Source organism: Amblyomma mixtum, chromosome 1, assembly GCF_055824585.1.
Source record: "Amblyomma mixtum isolate Tamu chromosome 1, ASM5582458v1, whole genome shotgun sequence".
Taxonomy (NCBI): domain Eukaryota; kingdom Metazoa; phylum Arthropoda; class Arachnida; order Ixodida; family Ixodidae; genus Amblyomma; species Amblyomma mixtum.
In genome coordinates, this window is record NC_143012.1 from 115376790 (window position 1) to 115392120 (window position 15331).

The window sequence follows — 15331 nt, forward strand, 5'->3', positions numbered from 1 at the left end:
AAACTCCAAAACTCCAAATTTCAAAAAGTGCAGAAATCCAAAACTCAAAAACTCAAAAACTCCCAAACTCCAAAGCTCCAAAGCTCCAAGACTCCAACACTCCAAAACTCCGACACTCCAAAACTACAAAACTACAAAATTCCGAAACTCCAAGATTCCAAAACTGCAATACTCCAAAGCTCCGAAACTCCGAAACTCCAAAACACAAAAATTCCGAAACTCCACAACCCTGAACCTCCAAAACTCTGAAACTCCAAAACTCCAAAACTCCGAAACTCCGAAACTCCAAAACTCAAAAATTCCGAAACTCCACAACCCTGAACCTCGAAAACTCTGAAACTCCAAAACTCCGGAACTCCAATACTCAAAAATTCCGAAACTCCACAACCCTGAACCTCCAAAACTCTGAAACTCCAAAACTCCGAAACTCCGAAACTCCAAAACTCCAAAACTCCAAAACTCCAAAAGTACAAAAATCCAAAACTCAAAAACTCATAAACTCCAAAACTCCAAAGCTCCAACACTCCAGAACTCTGACACTCCAAAACTACAAAACTACAAAATTCCGAAACTCCAAGATTCCGAATCTCCAAAACGCCAAAACTCCAAATCTCCGAAACTCCAAAACTCCAAAAATCCGAAACTGAATATTCGAAACTCCAAAACTCCAAAACTCCGAAACTCCGAAACTCCGAAACTCCAAAACTCAAAAATTCCGAAACTCCACAACCCTGAACCTCGAAAACTCTGAAACTCCAAAACTCCGAAACTCCGAAACTCCAAAACTCCAAAAATCCGAAACTCTGAAAATTCGAAACTCCAAAACCCCAAAACTCCAAAACTGCAATTCTCCAAAACTCCGAAACTCCGAAACTCCAAAACTCAAAAATTCCAAAACTCCACAACCCTGAACCTCCAAAACTCTGAAACTCCAAAACTCCGAAACTCCGAAACTCCAAAACTCCAAAACTCCAAAAGTGCAAAAATCCAAAACTAAAAAACTCAAAAACTCCAAAACTCCAAAGCTCCAAACCTCCAACACTCCAAAACTACAAAACTACAAAATTCCGACACTCCAAGACTCCGAATCTCCAAAACGCCGAAACTCCAAATCTCGAAAACTCCAAAACTACAAAAATCCGAAACTGAAAATTCGAAACTCCAAAACTCCAAAACCGCAAAACTCCAAAACTCCGAAACTCCGAAACTCCAAAACTCAAAAATTCCGAAACTCCACAACCCTGAACCTCCAGAACTCTGAAACTCTGAAACTCCAAAACTCCGAAACTCCGAAACTCCGAAACTCCAAAACTCCAACACTCCAAAACTCCGACACTCCAAAACTACAAAACTGCAAAATTCCGAAACTCCAAAACTCCAAAAATCCGAAACTCTGAAAATTCGAAACTACAAAAATTCCAAAACTGCAATTCTCCAAAACTCCGAAACTCCGGAAATCCAATACTCAAAAATTCCGAAACTCCACAACCCTGAACCTCCAAAACTCTGAAACTCCAAAACTCCGAAACTCCAAAACTCAAAAATTCCGAAACTCCACAACCCTGAACCTCCAAAACTCTGAAACTCCAAAACTCCGAAAGTCCGAAACTCCGAAACTCCGAAACTCCAAAACTCCAAAACTCCAAAAGTGTCAAAATCCAAAACTCAAAAACTCAAAAACTCCAAAACTCCAAAGCTCCAAAACTCCAACACTCCAAAACTCTGACACCCCAAAACTACAAAACTACAAAATTCCGAAACTCCAAGATTCCGAATCTCGAAAACGCCAAAACTCCAAATCTCCGAAACTCCAAAACTCCAAAAATCCGAAACTCTGAAAATTCGAAACTCCAAAACCCCAAAACTCCAAAACTGCAATTCTCCAAAACTCCGAAACTCCAAAACTCCCAAACTCCAAAAGTGCAAAAATCCAAAACTAAAAAACTCAAAAACTCCAAAACTCCAAAGCTCCAAAGCTCCAACACTCCAAAACTCCAACACTCGAAAACTACAAAACTACAAAATTCCAACACTCCAAGACTCCGAATCTCCAAAACGCCGAAACTCCAAATCTCGAAAACTCCAAAACTCCAAAAATCCGAAACTGAAAATTCGAAACTCCAAAACTCCAAAACCGCAAAACTCCAAAACTCCGAAACTCCAAAACTCAAAAATTCCGACACTCCACAACCCTGAACCTCCAGAACTCTGAAACTCTGAAACTCCAAAACTCCGAAACTCCGGAACTCCAATACTCAAAAATTACGAAACTCCACAACCCTGAACCTCCAAAACTCTGAAACTCCAAAACTCCAAAAGTGCAAAAATCCAAAACTCCAAAACTCAAAAACTCCAAAACTCCAAAGCTCCAAAACTCCAAAACTCCAACACTCCAAACCTCCGACATTCCAAAACTGCAAAACTACAAAATTCCGAAACTCCAAGACCCCGAATCTCCAAAAGGCCAAAACTCCAAATCTCCGAAACTCCAAAACTCCAAAAATCCGAAACTCTGAAAATTCCAAACTCCAAAACTCCAGAACTCCAAAACTGCAATGCTCCAAAACTCCGAAACTCCGAAACTCCAAAACTCAAAAATTCCGAAACTCCACAAGCCTGAACCTCCAAAACTCTGAAACTCCAAAACTCCGAAACTCCGAAACTCCAAAACTCCAAAACTCCAAATTTCAAAAAGTGCAGAAATCCAAAACTCAAAAACTCAAAAACTCCCAAACTCCAAAGCTCCAAAGCTCCAAAACTCCAACACTCCAAAACTCCGACACTCCAAAACTACAAAACTACAAAATTCCGAAACTCCAAGATTCCAAAACTGCAATACTCCAAAGCTCCGAAACTCCGAAACTCCAAAACACAAAAATTCCGAAACTCCACAACCCTGAACCTCCAAAACTCTGAAACTCCAAAACTCCAAAACTCCGACACTCCGAAACTCCAAAACTCAAAAATTCCGAAACTCCACAACCCTGAACCTCGAAAACTCTGAAACTCCAAAACTCCGAAACTCCAAAACTCAAAAATTCCGAAACTCCACAACCCTGAACCTCCAAAACTCTGAAACTCCAAATCTCCGGAACTCCAAAACTCCAAAAATCCGAAACTCTGAAAATTCGAAACTCCAAAACACCAAAACTCCAAAACTCCGAAACTCCAAAACACAAAAATTCCGAAACTCCACAACCCTGAACCTCCAAAACTCTGAAACTCCAAAACTCCAAAACTCCGAAACTCCGAAACTCCAAAACTCAAAAATTCCGAAACTCCACAACCCTGAACCTCGAAAACTCTGAAACTCCAAAACTCCGGAACTCCAATACTCAAAAATTCCGAAACTCCACAACCCTGAACCTCCAAAACTCTGAAACTCCAAAACTCCGAAACTCCGAAACTCCAAAACTCCAAAACTCCAAAACTCCAAAAGTACAAAAATCCAAAACTCAAAAACTCATAAACTCCAAAACTCCAAAGCTCCAACACTCCAGAACTCTGACACTCCAAAACTACAAAACTACAAAATTCCGAAACTCCAAGATTCCGAATCTCCAAAACGCCAAAACTCCAAATCTCCGAAACTCCAAAACTCCAAAAATCCGAAACTGAATATTCGAAACTCCAAAACTCCAAAACTCCGAAACTCCGAAACTCCGAAACTCCAAAACTCAAAAATTCCGAAACTCCACAACCCTGAACCTCGAAAACTCTGAAACTCCAAAACTCCGAAACTCCGAAACTCCAAAACTCCAAAAATCCGAAACTCTGAAAATTCGAAACTCCAAAACCCCAAAACTCCAAAACTGCAATTCTCCAAAACTCCGAAACTCCGAAACTCCAAAACTCAAAAATTCCAAAACTCCACAACCCTGAACCTCCAAAACTCTGAAACTCCAAAACTCCGAAACTCCGAAACTCCAAAACTCCAAAACTCCAAAAGTGCAAAAATCCAAAACTAAAAAACTCAAAAACTCCAAAACTCCAAAGCTCCAAACCTCCAACACTCCAAAACTACAAAACTACAAAATTCCGACACTCCAAGACTCCGAATCTCCAAAACGCCGAAACTCCAAATCTCGAAAACTCCAAAACTACAAAAATCCGAAACTGAAAATTCGAAACTCCAAAACTCCAAAACCGCAAAACTCCAAAACTCCGAAACTCCGAAACTCCAAAACTCAAAAATTCCGAAACTCCACAACCCTGAACCTCCAGAACTCTGAAACTCTGAAACTCCAAAACTCCGAAACTCCGAAACTCCGAAACTCCAAAACTCCAACACTCCAAAACTCCGACACTCCAAAACTACAAAACTGCAAAATTCCGAAACTCCAAAACTCCAAAAATCCGAAACTCTGAAAATTCGAAACTACAAAAATTCCAAAACTGCAATTCTCCAAAACTCCGAAACTCCGGAACTCCAATACTCAAAAATTCCGAAACTCCACAACCCTGAACCTCCAAAACTCTGAAACTCCAAAACTCCGAAACTCCAAAACTCAAAAATTCCGAAACTCCACAACCCTGAACCTCCAAAACTCTGAAACTCCAAAACTCCGAAAGTCCGAAACTCCGAAACTCCGAAACTCCAAAACTCCAAAACTCCAAAAGTGTCAAAATCCAAAACTCAAAAACTCAAAAACTCCAAAACTCCAAAGCTCCAAAACTCCAACACTCCAAAACTCTGACACCCCAAAACTACAAAACTACAAAATTCCGAAACTCCAAGATTCCGAATCTCGAAAACGCCAAAACTCCAAATCTCCGAAACTCCAAAACTCCAAAAATCCGAAACTCTGAAAATTCGAAACTCCAAAACCCCAAAACTCCAAAACTGCAATTCTCCAAAACTCCGAAACTCCAAAACTCCCAAACTCCAAAAGTGCAAAAATCCAAAACTAAAAAACTCAAAAACTCCAAAACTCCAAAGCTCCAAAACTCCAACACTCCAAAACTCCAACACTCGAAAACTACAAAACTACAAAATTCCAACACTCCAAGACTCCGAATCTCCAAAACGCCGAAACTCCAAATCTCGAAAACTCCAAAACTCCAAAAATCCGAAACTGAAAATTCGAAACTCCAAAACTCCAAAACCGCAAAACTCCAAAACTCCGAAACTCCAAAACTCAAAAATTCCGACACTCCACAACCCTGAACCTCCAGAACTCTGAAACTCTGAAACTCCAAAACTCCGAAACTCCGGAACTCCAATACTCAAAAATTACGAAACTCCACAACCCTGAACCTCCAAAACTCTGAAACTCCAAAACTCCAAAAGTGCAAAAATCCAAAACTCCAAAACTCAAAAACTCCAAAACTCCAAAGCTCCAAAACTCCAAAACTCCAACACTCCAAACCTCCGACATTCCAAAACTGCAAAACTACAAAATTCCGAAACTCCAAGACCCCGAATCTCCAAAAGGCCAAAACTCCAAATCTCCGAAACTCCAAAACTCCAAAAATCCGAAACTCTGAAAATTCCAAACTCCAAAACTCCAGAACTCCAAAACTGCAATGCTCCAAAACTCCGAAACTCCGAAACTCCAAAACTCAAAAATTCCGAAACTCCACAAGCCTGAACCTCCAAAACTCTGAAACTCCAAAACTCCGAAACTCCGAAACTCCAAAACTACAAAACTCCAAATTTCAAAAAGTGCAGAAATCCAAAACTCAAAAACTCAAAAACTCCCAAACTCCAAAGCTCCAAAGCTCCAAAACTCCAACACTCCAAAACTCCGACACTCCAAAACTACAAAACTACAAAATTCCGAAACTCCAAGATTCCAAAACTGCAATACTCCAAAGCTCCGAAACTCCGAAACTCCAAAACACAAAAATTCCGAAACTCCACAACCCTGAACCTCCAAAACTCTGAAACTCCAAAACTCCAAAACTCCGACACTCCGAAACTCCAAAACTCAAAAATTCCGAAACTCCACAACCCTGAACCTCGAAAACTCTGAAACTCCAAAACTCCGAAACTCCAAAACTCAAAAATTCCGAAACTCCACAACCCTGAACCTCCAAAACTCTGAAACTCCAAATCTCCGGAACTCCAAAACTCCAAAAATCCGAAACTCTGAAAATTCGAAACTCCAAAACACCAAAACTCCAAAACTCCGAAACTCCAAAACTCAAAAATTCCGAAACTACACAACCCTGAACCTCGAAAACTCTGAAACTCCAAAACTCCGAAACTCCAAAACTCCGAAACTGCAAAACTCCAAAACTCCGAAACTCCGGAACTCCGAAACTCCAAAACTCAAAAATTCCGAAATTCCACAACCCTGAACCTCGAAAAGTCTGAAACTCCAAAACTCCGAAACTCCGAAACTCCAAAACTCCAAAAATCCGAAACTCTGAAAATTCGAAACTACAAAAATTCCAAAACTGCAATTCTCCAAAACTCCGAAACTCCGGAACTCCAATACTCAAAAATTCCGAAACTCCACAACCCTGAACCTCCAAAACTCTGAAACTCCAAAACTCCGAAACTCCAAAACTCCAAAACTCCAAAACTCCGAAACTCCAAAACTCAAAAATTCCGAAACTCCACAACCCTGAACCTCCAAAACTCTGAAACTCCAAAACTCCGAAACTCCGAAGCTCCGAAACTCCGAAACTCCGAAACTCCAAAACTCCAAAACTCCAAAAGTGTCAAAATCCAAAACTCAAAAACTCAAAAACTCCAAAACTCCAAAGCTCCAAAACTCCAACACTCCAAAACTCTGACACTCCAAAACTACAAAACTACAAAATTACGAAACTCCAAGATTCCGAATCTCGAAAACGCCAAAACTCCAAATCTCCGAAACTCCAAAACTCCAAAAATCCGAAACTGAAAATTCGAAACTCCAAAACTCCAAAACTCCGAAACTCCGAAACTCCAAAACTCAAAAATTCTGAAACTCCACAACCCTGAACCTCCAAAACTCTGAAACTCCAAAACTCCGAAACTCCGAAACTCCGAAACTCCAAAACTCCAAAACTCCAAAAGTGCAAAAATCCAAAACTCCAAAACTCCAAAACTCCAAAACTCCGAAACTCCAAAACTCCAAAAATCCGAAACTCTGAAAATTCGAAACTCCAAAACCCCAAAACTCCAAAACTGCAATTCTCCAAAACTCCGAAACTCCAAAACTCCCAAACTCCAAAAGTGCAAAAATCCAAAACTAAAAAACTCAAAAACTCCAAAACTCCAAAGCTCCAAAACTCCAACACTCCAAAACTCCAACACTCGAAAACTACAAAACTACAAAATTCCAACACTCCAAGACTCCGAATCTCCAAAACGCCGAAACTCCAAATCTCGAAAACTCCAAAACTCCAAAAATCCGAAACTGAAAATTCGAAACTCCAAAACTCCAAAACCGCAAAACTCCAAAACTCCGAAGCTCCAAAACTCAAAAATTCCGACACTCCACAACCCTGAACCTCCAGAACTCTGAAACTCTGAAACTCCAAAACTCCGAAACTCCGGAACTCCAATACTCAAAAATTACGAAACTCCACAACCCTGAACCTCCAAAACTCTGAAACTCCAAAACTCCAAAAGTGCAAAAATCCAAAACTCCAAAACTCAAAAACTCCAAAACTCCAAAGCTCCAAAACTCCAAAACTCCAACACTCCAAACCTCCGACATTCCAAAACTGCAAAACTACAAAATTCCGAAACTCCAAGACCCCGAATCTCCAAAAGGCCAAAACTCCAAATCTCCGAAACTCCAAAACTCCAAAAATCCGAAACTCTGAAAATTCCAAACTCCAAAACTCCAGAACTCCAAAACTGCAATGCTCCAAAACTCCGAAACTCCGAAACTCCAAAACTCAAAAATTCCGAAACTCCACAAGCCTGAACCTCCAAAACTCTGAAACTCCAAAACTCCGAAACTCCGAAACTCCAAAACTCCAAAACTCCAAATTTCAAAAAGTGCAGAAATCCAAAACTCAAAAACTCAAAAACTCCCAAACTCCAAAGCTCCAAAGCTCCAAAACTCCAACACTCCAAAACTCCGACACTCCAAAACTACAAAACTACAAAATTCCGAAACTCCAAGATTCCAAAACTGCAATACTCCAAAGCTCCGAAACTCCGAAACTCCAAAACACAAAAATTCCGAAACTCCACAACCCTGAACCTCCAAAACTCTGAAACTCCAAAACTCCAAAACTCCGACACTCCGAAACTCCAAAACTCAAAAATTCCGAAACTCCACAACCCTGAACCTCGAAAACTCTGAAACTCCAAAACTCCGAAACTCCAAAACTCAAAAATTCCGAAACTCCACAACCCTGAACCTCCAAAACTCTGAAACTCCAAATCTCCGGAACTCCAAAACTCCAAAAATCCGAAACTCTGAAAATTCGAAACTCCAAAACACCAAAACTCCAAAACTCCGAAACTCCAAAACTCAAAAATTCCGAAACTACACAACCCTGAACCTCGAAAACTCTGAAACTCCAAAACTCCGAAACTCCAAAACTCCGAAACTGCAAAACTCCAAAACTCCGAAACTCCGGAACTCCGAAACTCCAAAACTCAAAAATTCCGAAATTCCACAACCCTGAACCTCGAAAAGTCTGAAACTCCAAAACTCCGAAACTCCGAAACTCCAAAACTCCAAAAATCCGAAACTCTGAAAATTCGAAACTACAAAAATTCCAAAACTGCAATTCTCCAAAACTCCGAAACTCCGGAACTCCAATACTCAAAAATTCCGAAACTCCACAACCCTGAACCTCCAAAACTCTGAAACTCCAAAACTCCGAAACTCCAAAACTCCAAAACTCCAAAACTCCGAAACTCCAAAACTCAAAAATTCCGAAACTCCACAACCCTGAACCTCCAAAACTCTGAAACTCCAAAACTCCGAAACTCCGAAGCTCCGAAACTCCGAAACTCCGAAACTCCAAAACTCCAAAACTCCAAAAGTGTCAAAATCCAAAACTCAAAAACTCAAAAACTCCAAAACTCCAAAGCTCCAAAACTCCAACACTCCAAAACTCTGACACTCCAAAACTACAAAACTACAAAATTACGAAACTCCAAGATTCCGAATCTCGAAAACGCCAAAACTCCAAATCTCCGAAACTCCAAAACTCCAAAAATCCGAAACTGAAAATTCGAAACTCCAAAACTCCAAAACTCCGAAACTCCGAAACTCCAAAACTCAAAAATTCCGAAACTCCACAACCCTGAACCTCCAAAACTCTGAAACTCCAAAACTCCGAAACTCCGAAACTCCGAAACTCCAAAACTCCAAAACTCCAAAAGTGCAAAAATCCAAAACTCCAAAACTCCAAAACTCCAAAACTCAAAGCTCCAACACTCCAGAACTCTGACACTCCAAAACTACAAAACTACAAAATTCCGAAACTCCAAGATTCCGAATCTCCAAAACGCCAAAACTCCAAATCTCCGAAACTCCAAAACTCCAAAAATCCGAAACTGAAAATTCGAAACTCCAAAACTCCAAAACTCCGAAACTCCGAAACTCCAAAACTCAAAAATTCCGAAACTCCACAACCCTGAACCTCCAAAACTCTGAAACTCCAAAACTCCGAAACTCCGAAACTCCGAAACTCCAAAACTCCAAAACTCCAAAAGTGCAAAAATCCAAAACTCCAAAACTCAAAAACTCCAAAACTCAAAGCTCCAACACTCCAGAACTCTGACACTCCAAAACTACAAAACTACAAAATTCCGAAACTCCAAGATTCCGAATCTCCAAAACGCCAAAACTCGAAATCTCCGAAACTCGAAACTCCAAAAATCCGAAACTGAAAATTCGAAACTCCAAAACTCCAAAACTCCGAAACTCCGAAACTCCAAAACTCAAAAATTCCGAAACTCCACAACCCTGAACCTCCAAAACTCTGAAACTCCAAAACTCCGAAACTCCGAAACTCCGAAACTCCAAAACTCCAAAACTCCAAAAGTGCAAAAATCCAAAACTCCAAAACTCAAAAACTCCAAAACTCCAAAGCTCCATAACTCCAACACTCCAAAACTCTGACACTCCAAAACTACAAAACTACAAAATTCCGAAACTCCAAGATTCCGAATCTCCAAAACGCCAAAACTCCAAATCTCCAAAACTCCAAAACTTCAAAAATCCGGAACTGAAAATTCGAAACTCCAAAACTCCAAAACTCCGAAACTCCGAAACTCCAAAACTCAAAAATTCCGAAACTCCACAACCCTGAACCTCGAAAACTCTGAAACTCCAAAACTCCGAAACTCTGAAACTCCAAAACTCCAAAAATCCGAAACTCTGAAAATTCGAAACTCCAAAACCCCAAAACTCCAGAACTGCAATTCTCCAAAACTCCGAAACTCCAAAACTCAAAAATTCCGAAACTCCACAACCCTGAACCTCCAAAACTCTGAAACTCCAAAACTCCAAATGTGCAAAAATCCAAAACTCCAAAACTCCAAAACTCCAAAACTCCAAAGCTCCAGAACTCCAAAACTCCAAAACTCCAACACTCCAAACCTCCGACATTCCAAAACTGCAAAACTACAAAATTCCGAAACTCCAAGACCCCGAATCTCCAAAAGTTCAAAACTCCAAATCATCGAAACTCCAAAACTCCAAAAATCCGAAACTCTGAAAATTCCAAACTCCAAAACTCCAGAACTCCAAAACTGCAATGCTCCAAAACTCCGAAACTCCGAAACTCCAAAACTCAAAAATTCCGAAACTCCACGACCCTGAACCTCCAAAACTCTGAAACTCCAAAACTCCGAAACTCCGAAACTCCAAAACTCCAAAACTCCAAATTTCAAAAAGTGCAAAAATCCAAAACTCAAAAACTCAAAAACTCCCAAACTCCAAAGCTCCAAAGCTCCAAAACTCCAACACTCCAAAACTCCGACACTCCAAAACTACAAAACTACAAAATTCCGAAACTCCAAGATTCCGAATCTCGAAAACGTTAAAACTCCAATTCTCTGAAACTCCAAAACTCCAAAAATCCGAAACTCTGAAAATTCGAAACTCCAAAACTCCAAAATTCCAAAACTGCAATACTCCAAAGCTCCGAAACTCCAAAACTCCAAAACTCAAAAATTCCGAAACTCCACAACCCTGAACCTCGAAAACTTTGAAACTCCAAAACTCCGAAACTCCAAAACTCCAAAACTCCGAAACTGCAAAACTCCAAAACTCCGAAACTCCGGAACTCCGAAACTCCAAAACTCCAAAAATCCGAAACTCTGAAAATTCGAAACTCCAAAACACCAAAACTCCAAAACTCCGAAACTCCAAAACTCAAAAATTCCGAAACTCCACAACCCTGAACCTCGAAAAGTCTGAAACTCCAAAACTCCGAAACTCCGAAACTCCAAAACTCCAAAAATCCGAAACTCTGAAAATTCGAAACTACAAAAATTCCAAAACTGCAATTCTCCAAAACTCCGAAACTCCGGAACTCCAATACTCAAAAATTCCGAAACTCCACAACCCTGAACCTCCAAAACTCTGAAACTCCAAAACTCCGAAACTCCAAAACTCCAAAACTCCGAAACTCCAAAACTCAAAAATTCCGAAACTCCACAACCCTGAACCTCTAAAACTCTGAAACTCCAAAACTCCGAAACTCCGAAGCTCCGAAACTCCGAAACTCCGAAACTCCAAAACTCCAAAACTCCAAAAGTGTCAAAATCCAAAACTCAAAAACTGAAAAACTCCAAAACTCCAAAGCTCCAAAACTCCAACAATCCAAAACTCTGACACTCCAAAACTACAAAACTACAAAATTCCGAAACTCCAAGATTCCGAATCTCGAAAACGCCAAAACTCCAAATCTCCGAAACTCCAAAACTCCAAAAATCCGAAACTGAAAATTCGAAACTCCAAAACTCCAAAACTCCGAAACTCCGAAACTCCAAAACTCAAAAATTCCGAAACTCCACAACCCTGAACCTCCAAAACTCTGAAACTCCAAAACTCCAAAACTCCGAAACTCCGAAACTCCAAAACTCCAAAACTCCAAAAGTGCAAAAATCCAAAACTCCAAAACTCAAAAACTCCAAAACTCCAAAACTCAAAGCTCCAACACTCCAGAACTCTGACACTCCAAAACTACAAAACTACAAAATTCCGAAACTCCAAGATTCCGAATCTCCAAAACGCCAAAACTCCAAATCTCCGACACTCCAAAACTCCAAAAATCCGAAACTGAAAATTCGAAACTCCAAAACTCCAAAACTCCGAAACTCCGAAACTCCAAAACTCAAAAATTCCGAAACTCCACAACCCTGAACCTCCTAAACTCTGAAACTCCAAAACTCCGAAACTCCGAAACTCCGAAACTCCAAAACTCCAAAACTCCAAAAGTGCAAAAATCCAAAACTCCAAAACTCAAAAACTCCAAAACTCAAAGCTCCAACACTCCAGAACTCTGACACTCCAAAACTACAAAACTACAAAATTCCGAAACTCCAAGATTCCGAATCTCCAAAACGCCAAAACTCCAAATCTCCGAAACTCCAAAACTCCAAAAATCCGAAACTGAAAATTCGAAACTCCAAAACTCCAAAACTCCGAAACTCCGAAACTCCAAAACTCAAAAATTCCGAAACTCCACAACCCTGAACCTCCAAAACTCTGAAACTCCAAAACTCCGAAACTCCGAAACTCCAAAACTCCAAAACTCCAAAAGTGCAAAAATCCAAAACTCCAAAACTCAAAAACTCCAAAACTCCAAAGCTCCATAACTCCAACACTCCAAAACTCTGACACTCCAAAACTACAAAACTACAAAATTCCGAAACTCCAAGATTCCGAATCTCCAAAACGCCAAAACTCCAAATCTCCGAAACTCCAAAACTTCAAAAATCCGGAACTGAAAATTCGAAACTCCAAAACTCCAAAACTCCGAAACTCCGAAACTCCAAAACTCAAAAATTCCGAAACTCCACAACCCTGAACCTCGAAAACTCTGAAACTCCAAAACTCCGAAACTCTGAAACTCCAAAACTCCAAAAATCCGAAACTCTGAAAATTCGAAACTCCAAAACCCCAAAACTCCAGAACTGCAATTCTCCAAAACTCCGAAACTCCAAAACTCAAAAATTCCGAAACTCCACAACCCTGAACCTCCAAAACTCTGAAACTCCAAAACTCCAAATGTGCAAAAATCCAAAACTCCAAAACTCAAAAACTCCAAAACTCCAAAGCTCCAGAACTCCAAAACTCCAAAACTCCAACACTCCAAACCTCCGACATTCCAAAACTGCAAAACTACAAAATTCCGAAACTCCAAGACCCCGAATCTCCAAAAGTTCAAAACTTCAAATCTTCGAAACTCCAAAACTCCAAAAATCCGAAACTCTGAAAATTCCAAACTCCAAAACTCCAGAACTCCAAAACTGCAATGCTCCAAAACTCCGAAACTCCGAAACTCCAAAACTCAAAAATTCCGAAACTCCACGACCCTGAACCTCCAAAACTCTGAAACTCCAAAACTCCGAAACTCCGAAACTCCAAAACTCCAAAACTCCAAATTTCAAAAAGTGCAAAAATCCAAAACTCAAAAACTCAAAAACTCCCAAACTCCAAAGCTCCAAAGCTCCAAAACTCCAACACTCCAAAACTCCGACACTCCAAAACTACAAAACTACAAAATTCCGAAACTCCAAGATTCCGAATCTCGAAAACGTTAAAACTCCAATTCTCTGAAACTCCAAAACTCCAAAAATCCGAAACTCTGAAAATTCGAAACTCCAAAACTCCAAAATTCCAAAACTGCAATACTCCAAAGCTCCGAAACTCCAAAACTCCAAAACTCAAAAATTCCGAAACTCCACAACCCTGAACCTCGAAAACTCTGAAACTCCGAAACTCCGAAACTCCAAAACTCCAAAACTCCGAAACTCCAAAACTCAAAAATTCCGAAACTCCACAACCCTGAACCTCCAAAACTCTGAAACTCCAAATCTCCGGAACTCCAAAACTCCAAAAATCCGAAACTCTGAAAATTCGAAACTCCAAAACACCAAAACTCCAAAACTCCGAAACTCCAAAACTCAAAAATTCCGAAACTCCACAACCCTGAACCTCGAAAACTCTGAAACTCCAAAACTCCGAAACTCCAAAACTCCAAAACTCCGAAACTGCAAAACTCCAAAACTCCGAAACTCCGGAACTCTGAAACTCCAAAACTCAAAAATTCCGAAATTCCACAACCCTGAACTTCGAAAACTCTGAAACTCCAAAACTCCGAAACTCCAAAACTCCAAAAATCCGAAACTCTGAAAATTCGAAACTCCAAAAATTCCAAAACTGCAATTCTCCAAAACTCCGAAACTCCGAAACTCCAATACTCAAAAATTCCGAAATTCCACAACCCTGAACCTCCAAAACTCTGAAACTCCAAAACTCCGAAACTCCGAAACTCCAAAACTCCAAAACTCCGAAACTCCAAAACTCAAAAATTCCGAAACTCCACAACCCTGAACCTCCAAAACTCTGAAACTCCAAAACTCCGAAACTCCGAAGCTCCGAAACTCCGAAACTCCGAAACTCCAAAAGTGTCAAAATCCAAAACTCAAACTCAAAAACTCCAAAACTCCAAAGCTCCAAAACTCCAACACTCCAAAACTCTGACACTCCAAAACTACAAAACTACAAAATTCCGAAACTCCAAGATTCCGAATCTCGAAAACGCCAAAACTCCAAATCTCCGAAACTCCAAAACTCCAAAAATCCGAAACTGAAAATTCGAAACTCCAAAACTCCAAAACTCCGAAACTCCAAAACTCAAAAATTCCGAAACTCCACAACCCTGAACCTCCAAAACTCTGAAACTCCAAAACTCCGAAACTCCAAAACTCCAAAACTCCAAAAGTGCAAAAATCCAAAACTCCAACACTCAAAAACTCCAAAACTCCAAAACTCAAAGCTCCAACACTCCAGAACTCTGACACTCCAAAACTACAAAACTACAAAATTCCGAAACTCCAAGATTCCGAATCTCCAAAACGCCAAAACTCCAAATCTCCGAAACTCCAAAACTCCAAAAATCCGAAACTGAAAATTCGAAACTCCAAAACTCCAAAACTCCGAAACTCCGAAACTCCAAAACTCAAAAATTCCGAAACTCCACAACCCTGAACCTCCAAAACTCTGAAACTCCAAAACTCCGAAACTCCGAAACTCCGAAACTCCAAAACTCCAAAACTCCAAAAGTGCAAAAATCCAAAACTCAAAAACTCCAAAACTCCAAAGCTCCATAACTCCAACACTCCAAAACTCTGACACTCCAAAACTACAAAACTACAAAATTCCGAAACTCCAAGATTCCGAATCTCCAA